This window comes from Pelobates fuscus, chromosome 5, assembly GCF_036172605.1.
Source record: "Pelobates fuscus isolate aPelFus1 chromosome 5, aPelFus1.pri, whole genome shotgun sequence".
Taxonomy (NCBI): Eukaryota; Metazoa; Chordata; class Amphibia; order Anura; family Pelobatidae; genus Pelobates; species Pelobates fuscus.
The window spans coordinates 24,543,978-24,562,296 of record NC_086321.1 but is presented as its reverse complement, the minus strand read 5'-3'; positions in this window follow the sequence as shown (position 1 = coordinate 24,562,296).

Here is an 18,319-nt window from a genome sequence, read left to right as displayed (position 1 = left end):
GAACATGCTGAAATGATGGTAACACTTCATTAAAAATGGGACAGCCAGCTTCCGAACACGAGGATGTTCTGTATCAGTTATTGTGGCAGTAGATAGGATGATTTAAGCAGAGCTTGCACACTGTTTTAAACCCAGCAATAATTTGTCTAAAGAACTTGCGTTCACTGCAATATTATCATTTTCAAGAAAAGGTTCACCTGAGGCCATTTTATCATCAAGGATGACTAAAGATCGCCAGGAAATGGTGTGACATATTAGTTTGTTTTGTTTGGCAAAGAGCAAAGTTTTTATTGATTTTAAGAATTGTTTATATCAAGACTGGATATATTGGTCTTAAACAGTCACCATTATTGCCATATTACTTCAACTCACCATTATGTGGATAAGCTTTCCAAATTATTTCATATTTTTGGATACAAATTTCAAATTATTGATTCACAGAAGTCATCATTAAAGTCTACGGAACTTTTCTGGATAAATCAGTTGAACAGTTTATCCCCAAAAAATGTTTAATCGAGGCCTAGGTGTTTTTTCGATCTAAAAATAAAAAAACAGTTAGAGGAGCACTATAGGGTCAGACACACAAATTGTATTACTGACCCTATAGTGTTAAAAACACTATCTGGCCCCACCTTGCCCCCCTAAATATAGTAAGATCTTATCTTTATTCTAGTCTGCTGGTGCTGGCTCTGCCCATGATCTGTCTCCTTGGCTGGCATTAACAGTAGTGATGATCTCAGCCAATCACAATGTTTTCCCATAGTAAATGCATTGAATTGGCTCATATGGTCTAGACTGATGATCTCAGCCAAGGAGGTGGAACCAAATGCCACCCTGGCCAATCAGCATCTCCTCATAGAGATGCAGTGAATCAATGCATCTCTATGAGGAAAGTTCAGTGTCTCTGTGCAGAGTCTCCCCAGGAAGCACCTCTAGTAGCCATCTGAGTAGTGGTCACTGGAGGTATCCCTAGACTGTAATGTAAACACTGCATTTTCTATGAAAAAACAGAGTTTACTCAAAAAAGCCTGAAGGGAATGATTATACCCTCCAGAACAAATATAACAAGCTGCAGTTGTTCTGGTGACTACAGTGTCCTTTTAAGTATTGGAACTAAATAAACTAAAAGATCATTAACTATCATCGAACCTCTTCACTGCCATCAGTTTTGTATACTCGTTGATATTTTTTTAGTATAGCATTGCAATGTCAAATAAAATATATTACAATAAATCCCATCTACCTTCACTTCAGCTGAAGAACTAGTGTTTAGCTGGAACTCTGTCTGTTTTTTCAGCCTTGGGACCATTAAAAATATCACACCGATCTTCCACATGTTCACATCAATGTGTGCAGTGCTTCTGAGCGCAATAATTGAGGGAATGAGGCAGGATTGGCAGTGGCACCTATAAACGCAATATCATCTATAATCTAGATCCCTGGTTTTAGGCAGGTAACTGAGTTTACTGTCTACAGACATTATTTGGAAAATAAATTCTAACATTTAATCTCCAATACTTATCTATCTGTGAAGAATCCTGATTACAGTATATAAATCGACAGTCTTGAATAACAAAGTACAGTTGGTATTTATTTATATATATATATATATATTGTTTTGAAATGTTTAATTAATGTGACTAATTGCAGTAAGGTGTTCATGTTGACAAGGAATGTTATCGTGAAAAACTCACGTTCTGCTTTGTAAAACACCAATCCGTACACAACCCATCTGAGTAAGGAAGGAGATTGGATTTTTAAACTCTGCCATCAATTCCAAATCACGTTCAGCAAACCAATTCATTTACCTATAAAGGCAGACTTCTGATCAATAAATCTATACACTTTTGCATTACATTTGTATGCACTACAAAATGTATTCAAACACACACACACACACAAATTGGTATTTTATTTCTTTTATTTTTTTTTACTTTATTCTGTATATTTCCTATTTTTTGTACCACGTGGACAAATCAAATCTTTTCTATTTAAATGCGTTGTTAACGCAAAAACAATACACAATGCAAAGCAATAACGATAAAAAAACAATGCACAGTTCCTGTTTTATCATTTACTAAAAATGCATCAATGTAGACTATAAATAAATTGTTAAAGAAGCATGTGTTTCTTGCCACAGTGTATGCAAATGAGCAACTCTGGCATTTACGGTGGATGGCTTTTCTGGAGTAATTAAAACACAGATGCAGCTCGTTTCTTTCCCAAGTGTTTTCTGATTGGCAGATCCGCTATGATCAACAACGCGATAGTCTGAACACTTTATCAGTGCCATCTGCCTACCATTTGCATACGTTGGATATCCCCTATTGAATTATGCAATTATTACATGAAACAACAATAACATCCGACATTAAATAATAATTTACCATCATTATTGTGAAATATTTTCCATTTCCTGAACAGCAGAGAATTACGCTTTGAAAATCACTCAACCTGTTCTAAAACGTTTTTTTGTTTGTTTAATTTTTTTTTATTAGAAAAGAGAGCTGTACTGATCAAATGCGTGTGTTGGAGTATGCGATGCTTCTCAGGGTGACTTTGAGAGGGTTGATATCGGATTAATGTTTGGCTTAAAAAGATTGTAATCTTCCATATGATGGTAAACTTTGAAAGTAAACCAAAAATTCAAGCAGACATTTAACAAAACATTAGAGAGAACATTTTTATTATAAGTTTCTTGCTTCTTACACTATTTGCGTATAAATGTAAATATATATGATGTATCAGAACCTTATTTGTGTTTTATACTACACAGCAGGGGTGCCCAAGAGGTAGATCACCTATTGTTTTAAAACTACAGCTACCATGATGCTTTGCCATTGTAAAGCCTTCTAAAGACATTGCAAAGCATCATGGGAGTTGTAGTTTGGGGGGGCTCTAACCCTACCGTATTCTTATAATATTGAAAAGAAAAATGATATAATTTATCTGTTATGCAAAATACATGCAGTAAGTATTAAAGTCAAATTCTGGTTCCATACAGACAAGAGGAAAAATCTGTGCCATGATCCATCTATGGGTTCTAAACCAAACAGCTCAGACCTCCGATGAGCAGCAATCTATCTTTTCCATAATACATGGTAATGATTAAATCACTGCAGTGCTTTGTATGTGTTTATTAGTGTGTCAAATAACCTTTCTCACAACTACAGGCCATATAAGACACTGCAGCGTGTATTGTTACAGGCATATGGGAGTGAGACAAATTCTCAGATTTAAGATAAGGTTAGTTGATATTGATATAGGGAGTAATTATAGACACTAGCTAGATGGTGAGCAATAATTTTGAGACAGCAACAAATATTAGAATACTAGTACATGTCTCCAGTGAAAACACTTAGTAGATTAAGAATATTCCTAACAGTCCGTGTTATGCACTACCTGCTGGTAACACTCAGTAAGTATCTCCCGCCCACTGCCACATAGTAACAAGACTATAGCTGCTTATTGCTGCAGACCAAGGAATTATAGCTAATGTTCATATAAGGAGAGTGCTGTTCTCAGGGCTAGAATTGAATAAATTGTCATACTTGGCATTTCCAGGCATAGCAGCCCAATAGGAGGGGTGAGGACTCACTGTCAATTCACTGCCGTCCTTGGTGGCCCAGTGTCAATTCACTGCCGTCCTTGGTGGCCCATGTAGAGAGCCCTTTTGGAGAGCTTATGCATGGAGAAAATGCTTTGTTTTTGTTTACATGCTGCAAGTGAATTATTTACAAGGGATTGGAGGGGGTATTGTGGGTTATGTGTGTCTGTGGAGGATGCTTGTGTTTTTGTATGTGGTTGGAAGCTGCTTGTTCTGCTCCACAGCACAACAGACAGTTCTAGGTGGTTTACTCATGGGTGTATTTTAAATAGTTTATTTAATTGTCCTTGGGGACAAGAGAAGAATAGTACAGCAGATGTAAGGACAGAATCATTGTATTTCAACTCAGCCTCCGAGTAAAAACGTTGGAAGGCAGTTAATGCATCACTGTAGATTGATGGATTAATATGTCATGTGAAACATACTGATCCGACCTTCCACCAAGGAGTCATGTAGCTAACCCTAGGAGTATAATGTTTGAATAATTATGTACATTTACTTGTGTTCCCACTACTTTATTAGAGACATAGACCTTTTAAACATAAAAATATGAAGGAACCCAAACAGCCTTTCACTTTATATAAAAAGTGTGGTTAAGGATCTCCATGATCTTCAATTGTTGGATTTTTTAGCACTAGGAACTTGGCTCGCTTCTTGAGGATCAACGATTTTGCAAAGACTGATGCTATTCTCATAGTGTGGTGGAATCTCGGTAAAAATAAATTTAGTAGGCCGAGATTACCACGTGGCATGTGTACGTGCATATGCTGACGTATCGATCAGTTGGTTGCACGAGGCAAGATACGATCAGTAGTGTACGGAGCATGTGCAAGAATACAGGATGTAGTATTCCCCTCCTCCATTGTGCTGGACAGGCCATGCGGTCAAGCAGGAAGTTAATTCTTACTTGTAATGATTGGTTAAGAGAATATGCGGGTGGAGCTTAATATGGGAGGAGTTATGTGCCTATATAAGGAGCCTGCACTATTGTCCGGGGCTCAGAACTTGTTGTATTTTGGTGACGTTAGTCCCTCTGAGTCCCGATCGGTGATCCAATAAAGAATCTCTTCCTTCCTGAAGAAACCTGTGTCCATCTCTCTGTGCTTGGCTTCCGTCAGTTTCTCCGGTATCATTTGGTGCATTGGCCGGGAAGCTCATCGTTCAACGGTAGCTGAGAGGCAGAGGCGTGAGACGGTCTATCTTTGCCCACGTTCTCTACGGCTGCACCCCTGAACTTCTGCGTGGACCTCCCTTCGTCTCGGCGCCACTGGTCTGTTGTCCAGGAGATCATCGCCCTCTACGTAAGAAGTGCTGGGGTGTCCCCGTCGATGAGTGTGAACGTCAGGAATGAGTGTGAACGTGTGAACGTCAGGATGAGTGTGAACGTCAGGAACGAGGAGGTAAGACAACTGCTGTTTTAGACGGCAGACCCACTAGGGGTATACCGATTGTGCGGTAGGCCCAAAAGGGGTTTAAATCTGTGTATGGAATCTGCCCCCTCTGTCGGAGGGAAGGAGCGAAGGCGCACCGCTCGATCGAACGCTCTTTAGTCAGACCGTTTGATTTTGTTAGTCAGGCGGGGCTCTGGTGTAAATAGCCCTAGCCGGACACCGGTGTCTTGTCTAGACTAGCGTTCTAGGGTGTATATTTTGTTCGCTAGGTCGGAGGGACCGGGAGACTAAGCGGCGTCTGTGTAAATTCGGTTCGCTAGCTCTCAACCTATCTTGGCTAAGTGGGAAGGCGTGTAAATTTGGAACCCACTAGATTTTTGATAGTTATCGACTAAGAGGCGTCTGTGTAAATTCGGTCCTCTAGCTCGCTATATGTGGTGCTTGGGCAGTGTGGCTAACCAAAACGTATGTAGATTGTTTTTAGGTAGTCCATTCAAGGTACTGGCCAATAGTTTAGTTGGGAATTGTAAATGTGTTAAAGATTGTTTAGTAAAGTGTATATCTTGTTAGATAGCGCGAGCTCAGCCGTCTAGCGAGAGTGTTAATAGTGTGTTGCTGTATTATAGTGCACGGTACCATAACCCTGTATATTTACTGACACTGTATATAAGTACTAATCATTGTCGTCCATTGCATGTTTAACACCATAACCACTAATAATTGTATTGTGACCTTAAATTGTGCTTTGACCTATGCTAACCGTACTGTAACCGCTATTTGTAAAAGACGATGTTACTGGGGTGTGTTATAGACGGGTAATTCATATATAGAGAATTATAGCGTGGGTGACTGTATAGTTTCGCCAAAGGGCATAATATTGATTATCTAGTGACTGGTGTAACAGCTGTGTGTGTACGGGAATTCCCTGAGTGTTTATTGTGTTATTGTATACGTTTCACTTGGTAACCGTACCACGTGGTGCTGTTGCCAGAGGAAACGGGTGTGACTGTTGAATAGTACGCGTGCATAGTATTCGTTGTCAACGACGTTCCATTGATAAGTATGGGCGCGTCGCAGTCAACGATTCCGGATCCCTTAGGTTGTATGGTGAAGAATTTTAAAAAGGGATTCAAAACCTGTGATTTTGGGGTTAAAATGTCTCCTGTACGTTTGGTTACTTTGTGTACTAGGGAGTGGCCTACTTTGGTTGCGGCATGGCCGCCACGTGGCAGTTTGGATCCAACTCTGGTACAGCGCTTACACGTGGCTGTATCAGGTAGGCCTGAACTTTACGGGCAGTTTCCATATATTGATTGTTGGAGACAGGCCGTAAATGACTCGCCAAAATGGATCCGGACGTGCCACGAGGAGCAATGTCGCCTCATGGTGGCTAGGACTTGTTTGTCCACTAGGACTGGTGTTAGGCCCATTTTGGACACGCCCCCTGAGTCCGAGATCCCTTTGCCGCCCCCTTACTTTCCTTTAAGAGGAAGTGACGCAAATGCAGGAAGTCCTGCAACCCTTCCCTCATTGCCCTCATCCACTTCCGCTTCCTCCTCCAGTACAGAATCCACCCCCTCTCGTACTAAATCTCCCCTTCCGGAATCAGAGCCAACCCCCATTAGATCTGAATATCCTGATTTGGCGCCACTTCAGACTTCCGGTCAAGCTTCTTCTAGCTCGACCCGAAGTGTTTTATTTACTACCTTTTCCCAAAACCAAGCTCCCACATCCTCATACCCTATTTCTCCCCGACTGGAACCCATAACTGACGCCCTTCCACGTAGCCCCATACAAACCCGACAACTGACCGGTACCCAACAATTAAAACATTATCAGATGCCTCTTCGTCTGAATCCCGGGTCAGCCTATATCGATGCCGCAGGTCAAATGGCACATGCTGACCCAGTCTTCGTATATGTCCCGTTCACGACAACCGATCTCTTAAATTGGAAGACCCACAATTCCTTGTATACTGAGAAACCACAAGCTATGACTGATCTGTTCACCTCGATAGTTCAGACACATAACCTGACATGGGCTGATTGCCAGCAGTTATTAATGACTTTGTTTAATAATGAGGAAAGGACAAGGATTAATCAAGCGGCCATTAAAGCGCTAGAGGATAGAGCCCGTGCTTTGAATCAAGCCAATCCAGCAGCATGGGCCGCAACACATTATCCTAACACCGATCCCGACTGGAATGTAAATGGTGCTGATATGGTTCAACTCAGAGCCTATAGAGACGCTATAATTGCTGGCATGAAAGCCGGAGGAAAGAAAGCCATTAATATGTCGAAGACAGTTGAGGTGATTCAGAAAAGTGATGAAGCGCCCAGTGTCTTTTATGACCGATTATTGGAGGCATACCGCTTGTATACCCCCTTTAATCCGGAAGACGCAGATAATTCCCGAATGGTGAACTCCGCCTTTGTCAGCCAAGCTTACGGAGATATTAAGCGCAAGCTACAAAAGTTAGAAGGGTTTGCAGGAATGTCTATCACCCAACTAATGGAAGTAGCTAATAAAGTGTATATGAACAGGGAAACAGAAAGTAAGAAAGAGGAAGAGCGCAAGATGCGTAAAAAGGCTGATATGCTAGCGGTAGCGATCGCAGGCGTAGATAGACGGGGCCCAGATAGAGGCGATAGTAAGTGGAATGAGGAACCTCTAAGTAGAAATCAGTGCGCATACTGTAGAGAAGAAAGGCATTGGAGAAATGAGTGTCCGCGAAGAGAACAGTCTGAGAGAGACAGACCTAGGACAGGTTATGGAAACTTTAGAGGCAGAGCGAGAGATATAGGAGGCCCCGGAGGGAGTAATGGTAATAGAGGGAGCAATGGGAACAGAGGAAGTGTTAGGGAAGATAGGTATTTCCCAGCAGCGCAAAGGTCCCGCGATAGAGAAGGTAGGGACTTTGTAGGATTGGCTGACACAGTCATGGAGGACTACTGATACCGACCGGGCTCCATCCCCCTTGGTCGAGCGGAGCCTATGGTCGATGTATCAATAGGGTTGCTCCTCCATCTGGAAAGACTATTACTGTAATAGGAGAAACTGGAAGAAGTGCTGAAAAACCGGTTCTTAAAAGTCGACTCTGTACATTGGGAGGCCACGTAGTAAAACATCAATTCCTTTATATGCCTGAATGTCCAGTCCAATTGCTGGGATGTGATATGCTATCTAAATTACAAGCGCAGATTACGTTCCTACCAAATGGAACAACATCCTTAAAGTTTAATGGACCTTCAGGTATTATGACATTATCCGTACCAAAGGAAGAAGAGTGGCGACTTTATACAGCGTTGACTAGCCAAAACCCTAGGAGTGATGAGTCTTTATTCAACATACCAGGAGTTTGGGCAGAGAACAACCCACCAGGACTGGCCCGCAATATTCCACCTATTAAAATTGAACTAAAACTTGGGGTTTATCCAGTGAGCCTAAGACAATATCACATCCCGCAGAAGGCTAAGAAGAACATCCAATCTTATCTGGATAAGTTCATACGGTATGGTATCCTAAAATTCTGTACTTCCCCCTGGAACACCCCATTGCTGCCTGTTCAAAAGCCCGGTACAGATGAGTATCGACCTGTGCAGGACTTGAGAGCAGTCAATGATGCGGTTGTTAGTATACATCCAGTCGTACCCAATCCATATAATCTGCTTGCTTTAATTCCGGGCGGGGCTACTTATTTTACAGTCTTAGCCCTTTAAAGATGCCTTCTTTTGCCTCCGAATTGCCGCAGAAAGTCAATGTATTTTCGCTTTCCAATGGGAGAACACTGTAACGGGCTCAAAACGCCAAATGACCTGGACAAGACTGCCCCAAGGGTTTAAAAATTCACCTACCCTATTTGGTTCAGCTCTAAGTCAAGATCTACTGGATTTCGAGTCCATCCCAGGAGAGTGTGTATTGTTACAGTATGTAGATGACTTGTTGATAGCAGCAGTTACAAAAGAAATATGTCAGCAAGCAACGCACGATCTACTACACATTCTCTGGAAGGCAGGATACAAGGTGTCTAGAAAGAAGGCTCAGTTGTGTTTGCCAACTGTCAAATATCTGGGATTCCATATCTCTGAAGGTCAAAGAATTATGGGGCCAGAGAGAAAAGAAGCTGTGTGCCAAATACCGATACCCAAGAATAGAAGACAAGTGCGAGAATTCTTGGGGGCAGCAGGCTTCTGTAGGATATGGATTCCCAGCTACGTGATACTGGCAAAACCTCTGTATGCAGCTATCAAAGGTACAGAGCACGACCCCTTCTTATGGACTCAAGAACAGCAAACGGCGTTTGAAGATGTGAAGAAGGCTTTGATGAGTGCCCCAGCATTAGGTCTACCTGATCACACACGACCATTCTACCTGTATGTACATGAGCAAAGAAGAATGGCTGTGGGAGTATTGACACAGTACTTGGGATCATGGCAAAGACCTGTTGCCTACATGTCTAAACAACTGGATGCAGTGGCCAGCGAACTTCCACCTTGTCTAAGAGCCGTAGCTGCAGCCACCCTGCTAGTAGCTGAAGCCGATAAACTCACTCTGGGTCAAGAACTTTATGTACGAGTCCCACATGCAGTACAGACGTTGTTGGATTACAAAGGAAATCATTGGTTTAGCAACAGCCGTATGACCAAGTATCAAGCAATGTTGTGTGAAAACCCAAGAGTGCATTTAGAGACTGTAAACACCTTAAATCCAGCTACCCTTTTGCCACAACCTACTGAAAGTCAACATGATTGTTTGGAAGTAATGGATGAAGTATTTTCAAGTAGACCAGATCTTCGTGATTTTCCCATCCAGAACCCCGATGTTCAATATTACACCGACGGCAGTAGTTATGTGAAAGAAGGGATCCGCTATGCAGGATATGCAGTAACAACAATAGACAAGGTGATAGAAGCTCGGCCACTGGCGAAAGGAACATCAGCACAAAAGGCAGAATTGATAGCACTGACACGAGCGTTACAATTGGCTGAAGGTTTAATAGTGAACATCTACACGGACTCCAAATATGCGTTTTTAACCACTCATGCCCACGGAGCTTTGTATAAAGAAAGAGGACTATTGAATTCAGAAGGCAAAGAAATCAAATATGCAGCTGAAATCCTACAACTATTGGAAGCAGTGTGGGAGCCGAAAGAAGTCGGTATTATACATTGTCGAGCGCATCTGAGAGGAGATGGTGATGTAACTAAAGGAAATCGGATGGCAGACAGTACAGCTAAGCGTGCCGCTGAATCAGGAAGACAGGAGTATGTAGGGCATATAGCTACTCTTATACCAACTCCACTGTCTCAATGGACTCCAGTTTATACAGCTCAAGAAGAGGAGTGGTTAAAGACTGAACCTGGAAAGTATTTGGAGAACAAATGGTATCAGTTAGAAGATGGAAGAATAGTCATTCCAGCATCACTAGCGGTAGAAATTGTCCAAAACTATCACAACGGGACACATTCTGGGAGAGACAGCACAGAAGAATCTCTCAGAAAACATTTCTACATACCAAGATTGTCCAACTTGACTCAGGCCATTGTACGAAGATGTGTAACGTGTGCTAAAAAATAATGCAAGACAAGGACCAGTAAAGCCACCAGGAGTCCAGTTTATGGGGGGACTCCCCATGTCCGATTTACAAATTGACTTTACAGTGATGTCTAAATCGGGTGGACATCGTTACCTGCTGGTAATTGTGTGTACCTATTCAGGCTGGGTAGAAGCATGTCCTACTCGTACAGAGAAAGCAGGAGAAGTTGTGAGATTCCTGTTACGAGAAATAATACCCTGATATGGACTACCCTGCTCTATAGGGTCGGACAATGGTCCAGCTTTTGTTCATCAGTGCCTACAACAACTGACTCATATGCTTGGTATAAAGTGGAGGCTTCATACTGCATATAGACCCCAGAGTTCTGGTAAGGTAGAGAGAATGAATAGAACTATTAAGAACCAGTTGGCTAAAATGTGTCAGGAAACCCAACTTAAGTGGAACGTTCTCTTACCCATAGCTCTATTGCGAATCCGCAGTACCCCTACCAGAAGGATGGGCCTCTCTCCTTTTGAAATCATGTATGGGCGACCACCTCCCGTACTTGGTAACTTAAGGGGGGATTTGAGTCAGTTGGGAGAAGGAATTACCCGGCAGCAGGTTGTAGAGTTGGGTAAGACTATGGAGGAGGTACAGAAATGGGTACAAGATAAATTACCTGTGAATATTTATCCCCCAGTTCATAGTTACCATCCAGGAGACCAAGTGTGGATTAAAGAGTGGAATAATGTACCGTTAGGGCCCAAGTGGAGAGGTCCTTATGTTGTTCTTTTGTCTACCCCTACAGCGATAAAAGTAGCCGAAGTGACTCCGTGGATACATCACTCCAGGGTTAAACCAGCAGCAGTCGATTCTTGGCAAGTTACAGCAGATCCAGAGAATCCCTGCAAGATCCGGTTAAAACGCACGACTCAGTCGGAGTAACGAGGAACTTTGTGGATTACAAAATTTTATTGTTACAGAGGTTTGGTGAAGTGAGTGTTTAGACGGCCTTAATAAAGCCTGTCCGCTCACCGACGTATAGTGTATAAGCCAGGGAAAGTCTCGAAGGGACTCCTGTGAAGACGAGCAGAACTCCATTCCCTGCAGCCCTTACATCCTGGAAGCTGAGGTGCCTTCGCACGGACGAAGACTGAGGATGATGGCGAAAGATGTGTTTTTGATAATGTTTATTTATGTGTATTTTTATATTCAGGAAGGTAGAGGTACCGACACTCCTAGCTGTGAGGTATGCATTAAGACTACAAGAACAGGTAACCATATTTCCCAAACCCTAATTTGGCATTCACAATACGAGTGTAAAGGAGATATATCAAGATGTAGATACCTTAATATAGAATATAGTGTGTGCCATTTAGGAGTAGAAGAACCTAAGTGCTTCAGTCCGGAGTATCAACCTCGTACAATTTGGTTGACTCTCAGGAATGGAGATCCTCAGGGGACCCTAATTAACAAGACAGTATTAGAATCAATATATTCTTCGGGTGTTCTGCTATTTGATGCATGTAAGGCGATATCAAGTGGTAGAAAGCCGTGGAATGTATGGGGGGATCTTAGATGGGAGAGGACGTATGGGTCTAACGATAAATATATTTGTCCCAGTAGTAAAAATAAATATGTGAGTCCTAGATGCCCAAATAGAGATTATAACTTTTGCCCATATTGGTCTTGTGTGGGGTGGGCAACTTGGGGACAGACAGTAGACAAAGATATGATAGTGACTAAGTTGCCTACTAGCCCATATTGTAAGTCTATGGAATGCAATCCAGTCCATATACTTATAAATAACCCCGACAAGTTCTTAGACAAGTATGGTAATTTATTTGGGTTTCAAATATATGGGACGGGTTTAGATCCTGGGACAGTATTGTTTATAGGGATAGAGACTGATACGGTATCCTCCCAGACTCATCAAGTATACCATTCCTTTTATGAAGAGATGAGTATAGATAATAAGATCCCCCATAATGCTAAAAACCTGTTCATTGATTTAGCTGAAAGTATTGCCGGTAGTCTTAATGTTACCAACTGCTATGTGTGTGGAGGTACTAACATGGGAGACCAATGGCCTTGGGAAGCAAAGGAGGTAATGTCCGGTTCTGAGGCAGTTGACCAATTAATATCTACACAAGCCGATTATCATATGAGTGTTAGAGGTAAATCTGAGTGGAGATTAAAGACCTCCATCATAGGTTATGTTTGCATAGCAAGGAAAGGAATAATGTATAATACTTCTGTAGGAGAATTAACTTGTCTAGGGCAAAAAGCTTATGATGATGATACAAAGAATACAACTTGGTGGTCGGCTTCAAATGTCTCAGAACCATCTAACCCGTTTGCTAGATACGCCAATTTAAAGGATGTGTGGTTTGATCTATCCATCACATCTACCTGGAGAGCCCCAGCAAATTTGTACTGGATCTGTGGTAAGAAAGCCTATTCGGAGTTGCCACAGGACTGGGAAGGGGCATGTGTGTTGGGTATGCTCAAACCATCCTTCTTCTTGTTACCTATTGAAACAGGTGAGACTTTAGGTGTTAAAGTATATGATGTGAATCATAGGAAGAAAAGGGGACCCATAGAGATAGGCGCCTGGGAAGATAATGAATGGCCTCCCCAGCGTATTATAGATTATTATGGGCCAGCCACGTGGGCAGAAGATGGTACCTTTGGTTATAGAACCCCTATTTATATGCTCAACCGTATTATAAGATTACAGGCGGTGGTTGAGATTATTACTAACGAGACATCACAAGCGCTCAATCTTCTAGCGAAGCATAATACCAGGATGAGGACAGCAGTATACCAAAATAGATTAGCCTTGGATTACCTTTTGGCAGTAGAGGGAGGTGTATGTGGGAAGTTTAACCTGAGCAATTGCTGTCTTCAAATAGATGACGAAGGGCAAGCAATAGCTGAGCTTACTAGCCATATGGTTAAACTAGCGCATGTGCCTACTCAGGTATGGAAAGGGTATAATCCAAGTAGTTGGTTTGGTAGCTGGTATGAATGGTTTGGAGGGCTTAAGGCAGTGGTAGGTGGAGTCCTACTGATTTTAATGTTGTGTCTACTCCTGCCGTGTCTTATACCCTTAGTAGTTAGGTCTGTGCAAAGTCTGATAGAAAATATAGCAGAGAGGAAGGCTGCTGCACAGATAATGGCAATTTATAAATATAAGGCTCTAGATCAGGGAGAACCAATGCAGGAAGATGAATGTTGAAGATTCACATCATAGATAAGTCTGGTCTGGTTCAAGGTAACTTGCGGTGTATGCAAACTAAGGTTAAGTGATGCCTCAAGTAATTGTGAAATATCAAGAGGCATCAAAGGGGGGAATGTGGTGGAATCTCGGTAAAAATAAATTTAGTAGGCCGAGATTACCACGTGGCATGTGTACGTGCATATGCTGACGTATCGATCAGTTGGTTGCACGAGGCAAGATACGATCAGTAGTGTACGGAGCATGTGCAAGAATACAGGATGTAGTATTCCCCTCCTCCATTGTGCTGGACAGGCCATGCGGTCAAGCAGGAAGTTAATTCTTACTTGTAATGATTGGTTAAGAGAATATGCGGGTGGAGCTTAATATGGGAGGAGTTATGTGCCTATATAAGGAGCCTGCACTATTGTCCGGGGCTCAGAACTTGTTGTATTTTGGTGACGTTAGTCCCTCTGAGTCCCGATCGGTGATCCAATAAAGAATCTCTTCCTTCCTGAAGAAACCTGTGTCCATCTCTCTGTGCTTGGCTTCCGTCAGTTTCTCCGGTATCAATAGTGCTCACTATTTTTTTTTCTCCTGCATTATCTTTTGCCTTGTCAACATTAGATTTGCTTTTGCATCCTGCCACCAAGACACACGGATTTATACCCTTGAGAAAAGCGGTGGTTGCCTGGTGAGCCTATGCACCTGGATACCTATGTTGATGCCTAACACTAGTGTTTTTGTTGAATGAATTCATAACTTGAGGGGCCTTTTAAGAAAAAACAGCAAAGGACTAAAAACATGTTTGTGAGAGACAGTGATGTTGTGCTATTTGCTAGCTGAGTCAACAGTGTGAAAGAGGAGACTGAGAACGTTACATTCTAATTAGTTAATATGATGATAGAGTATCTTTGCCCTTTTTCATTATTGTTATTAATAATTATAACATTATCAATAAACCCATTTAAAAGTACACTCTATGCACTAAAACCAGTCTATCCCGTTCCCCAAAGATAAGTGTGAGAGAGATAATCATCTCTCTCACTCAGTTCTGTATCCTGGTTTTGTGCTGCCCTAGGCATGACAAAACTCAGGCACCCCCATCCCTCTCCCCCACCTTCTAAATACACATACACACTCACTGACAGACACATGTACACTCAGTGTCAGACACACATACACTAGCTAACAGACATACTCACTCACTAACAGACATACACACTCACTAGCAGACACATTCAGTCACTAGCAGACACAGACATTCACTAATAGACACGCATACACTCTCACTAACAGACATGCATACACACTTGCAGACACACACAAGCTAACAGACACACACATAGTAACACACTCCCTAACAGACACACACTCACTGACACCCACACACTCACTAACAGACACACACACTCACTAACCGACACACACAGACACACACACACTCACTAACAAACACACACACTTACTAACAGACACACACACACTCACTAACAGACACACATACACACTCACTAACAGACACACTCACTAACAGACACACTCACAGACACACACTCAGTGACACCCACACACTCACTAACAGACACACACACACTCACTAACTGAAACCCACACACTCACTAACAGACACACACACTCACTAACAGACACCCACACACACACTCACTAACTGACACCCATACACTTACTAACAGACACACACACACACTCACTAACAGACACACACTAACAGACACACACACACACTCACTAACACACACACACACTCACTAACAGATACGCACTAACATACACAGACACTCACTAACTAATAGACACCCACACACTCACTAACACACACACACACTCACTAACAGACACACACACACACTCACTAAAACACACACACACACTCACTAAGAGACACACACACACTCACTAACAGACACACACACACACACACACACTCACTAACAGACACACACTCACTTTTTTTTTTAATTCAATCCCCCAGCCTCCCTACCTTTGGGAATGCCTGGGTGGATTAACACTTTCCCTGGGGTCCAGTGGGGCTGCTGGGCTGCAGTCGGCGAGGGAGCACTGATCCTCCTGCTCAGCTCCCTCCGGCTCCGGCATCACTGCTGTGCTCGCGAGGGAGCTCAGCAGGAGAATTAGTGCTCCCTCGCTGCCCGCCCGGAAAGCTCGCCGCTGCCAGTCTGGGTGGACCTGAGGTGGCCAGCCAGCGAGCACTTGGGCCCCCCAGGTCAAGAGGTTGGCATGGCAAATGCCTTGTTTGTCTCGGGGTAAATACACCCCTGCTCTCAATAAAGGACACTTGGAGGCTCCTTCGGCATCTGGAAGAAGACTTAGAACCCCAGATCGGCTCTGTGTGATCTTTTGAAGTCATCAGAGTGATTGTAAGCAACAGTGTATTCATCGCGAGGCTAACAAGGCATTTGCTTTGGGCGGAACTCTCCTGGGGCAGCAAAAAAGTCACCCCAGTGCATGCCTTGTTAGCCTCATGTCCTGGGGTGCCCAAGAGCTGGCTGGCTGGCCACCTATAGGCACTTGGTGGTGGGCAGCAGCTTGCAGTGTGGTTGGGTGGTGAGTACTGTAGTCTGAGCTCTTCCTGCTCAGCTCCATCGCAGTGATGCCGGGAAAGAGAATATGACATCAGTCCGGCTCCCAGCATCACTGAGTGGCGCAAGAGGGACAAGTGGGAAGCAAGAGCTTCCTTGCCGCCTACTCTGCCAGTTCCCCCTGCCTGCATGCGCACCTGCCCAGAAGAACAAGCAGCCCCTGCAGCCCCACTGGACCCCAGGTGAGGAATTCACTCCAACGTTGTGTCTGTCAGTGAGTGTGTGTGTCCATCAGTGAGTGTGTGTGTCCATCAGTGAGTGTGCATCTGTCAATGAGTGTGTGTGACTGTCTGTCTGTCTGTCTGTGTCTGCGTAATAGTGTGTGACTGTCAGAGTGTGTCAAATCGGTGAGTGTGTGTGTGTGTGTGTGTGTCATTGTATGTCAGTGTATATGAGTGTGTGTGTCAGTCAGTGAAAGTGTATGTTGGGTAAACAGTGTGTGATCATACAAAATATCTTGTTATATCTGCTCAGACACAAACCATACTATAACTGTTCTGAAACAAATCAATGATGGGTTCACCTTAACAGGAAGTGCTCATTAATCCAACGGATCATATAGTCTTCAGAGGAAACAACGCAACATTATTAAATGAAAGATTTTCGAGAGCCAGAAACAGATTTCAGTAAACAACAACATCATTAACGTGTAATCTGTCCCCTGAAAAAAACACTTTATTAAGAGACCAGGCTTTTGGCCAACTTGTGTTTCTGATCAATTTACATTTTACATTGAGCGTTCCCAAATTTCTTGGGGGTATTAAACCTAAGATTCCATTTTGTCATTCTCTATCATTGAGCAAAACATTACACAGAAATCACTAAAGACATTACCTAGAAAATCGTTGTTATGACAAAGGAGGGACCGATCATAAACTCTATTTGTATGCGACGACAAGAGTTTTAATATAATTGTGTTCCTAAAATCTGTGCTAATATGCCAATAGGCATTGGACCAAGAGACTAATCATTCCTCGAAAACTGTCATATATATGTATATAAAATATATAAAAGAAGCAATACCAAAACTGCTATTCATTTTATGTTTTAGTATTGCAGAATAATAGTTATATTTGTGTTTTTCTTACTTTTGTAGACTATAAATGAAACAAGTAATACATTCAATGTAATATAGCAAATGGTGAAAACCTGTGAAATTAAGAGGAATATGGCTGAGCAGGTAATGCAAAGCAGAGAACAATTTGATATAATTCACAATCCCCTAATTTTACTGTATCTGTCAGTTAGTACATAAAGGCATATGAACTTGTATAGATTCAATAGAAGGTACTCAATATAGGGCAGAGTATGAAATAAACCCCTTTATTGAGTTTTAATAAACAATTGCTAAGGAGAATGAATAGATCAGATCTCTTGATTTTGTTTTGAATATCACCAGCCTTGTCCTGTGGGTCCTGTGAATGCCTAAATGTGTGATCTGTAGAAGGTTGTCAGGGCAAATACACAGTACAAATGCAATGGTATGACCTCAAGGAAGCTGGGTAAAAATTCTTAGCCTACTAAATTTTCGCGTACTTTGATAGATACATTCTCAAAAATAAGATGATCAGATTTAGAGGGTTATTGGGCTGTCTTTTTAGATTCTCAGGGTGACTGTGTGCAGCACTGACATTTAGCGTCTCCACGCTCTGCATTGAGGAGCTAAACGTCCCCCTGAGAGATGCTTTGATACAAGCAGGGCCGGATTAACATAGGGGCTGATGGAGCTGCAGCTCCAGGCCCAGGCCCATGGAATAGGCCCACTGATTTAAAAAAAAAAAAATTTTACATTTTTTTTTTCACACACTACTCTTAGGGATTGCACCTGGCTTTTATTTTATTGGCACAGCCATTATTTAAGGCTGCCTGGCTGGTTCCAATATTGCAATGCAAATGCTGGTATTTTTCTCAGTATAAACAAGAGATTACTATGCAATACCAGCA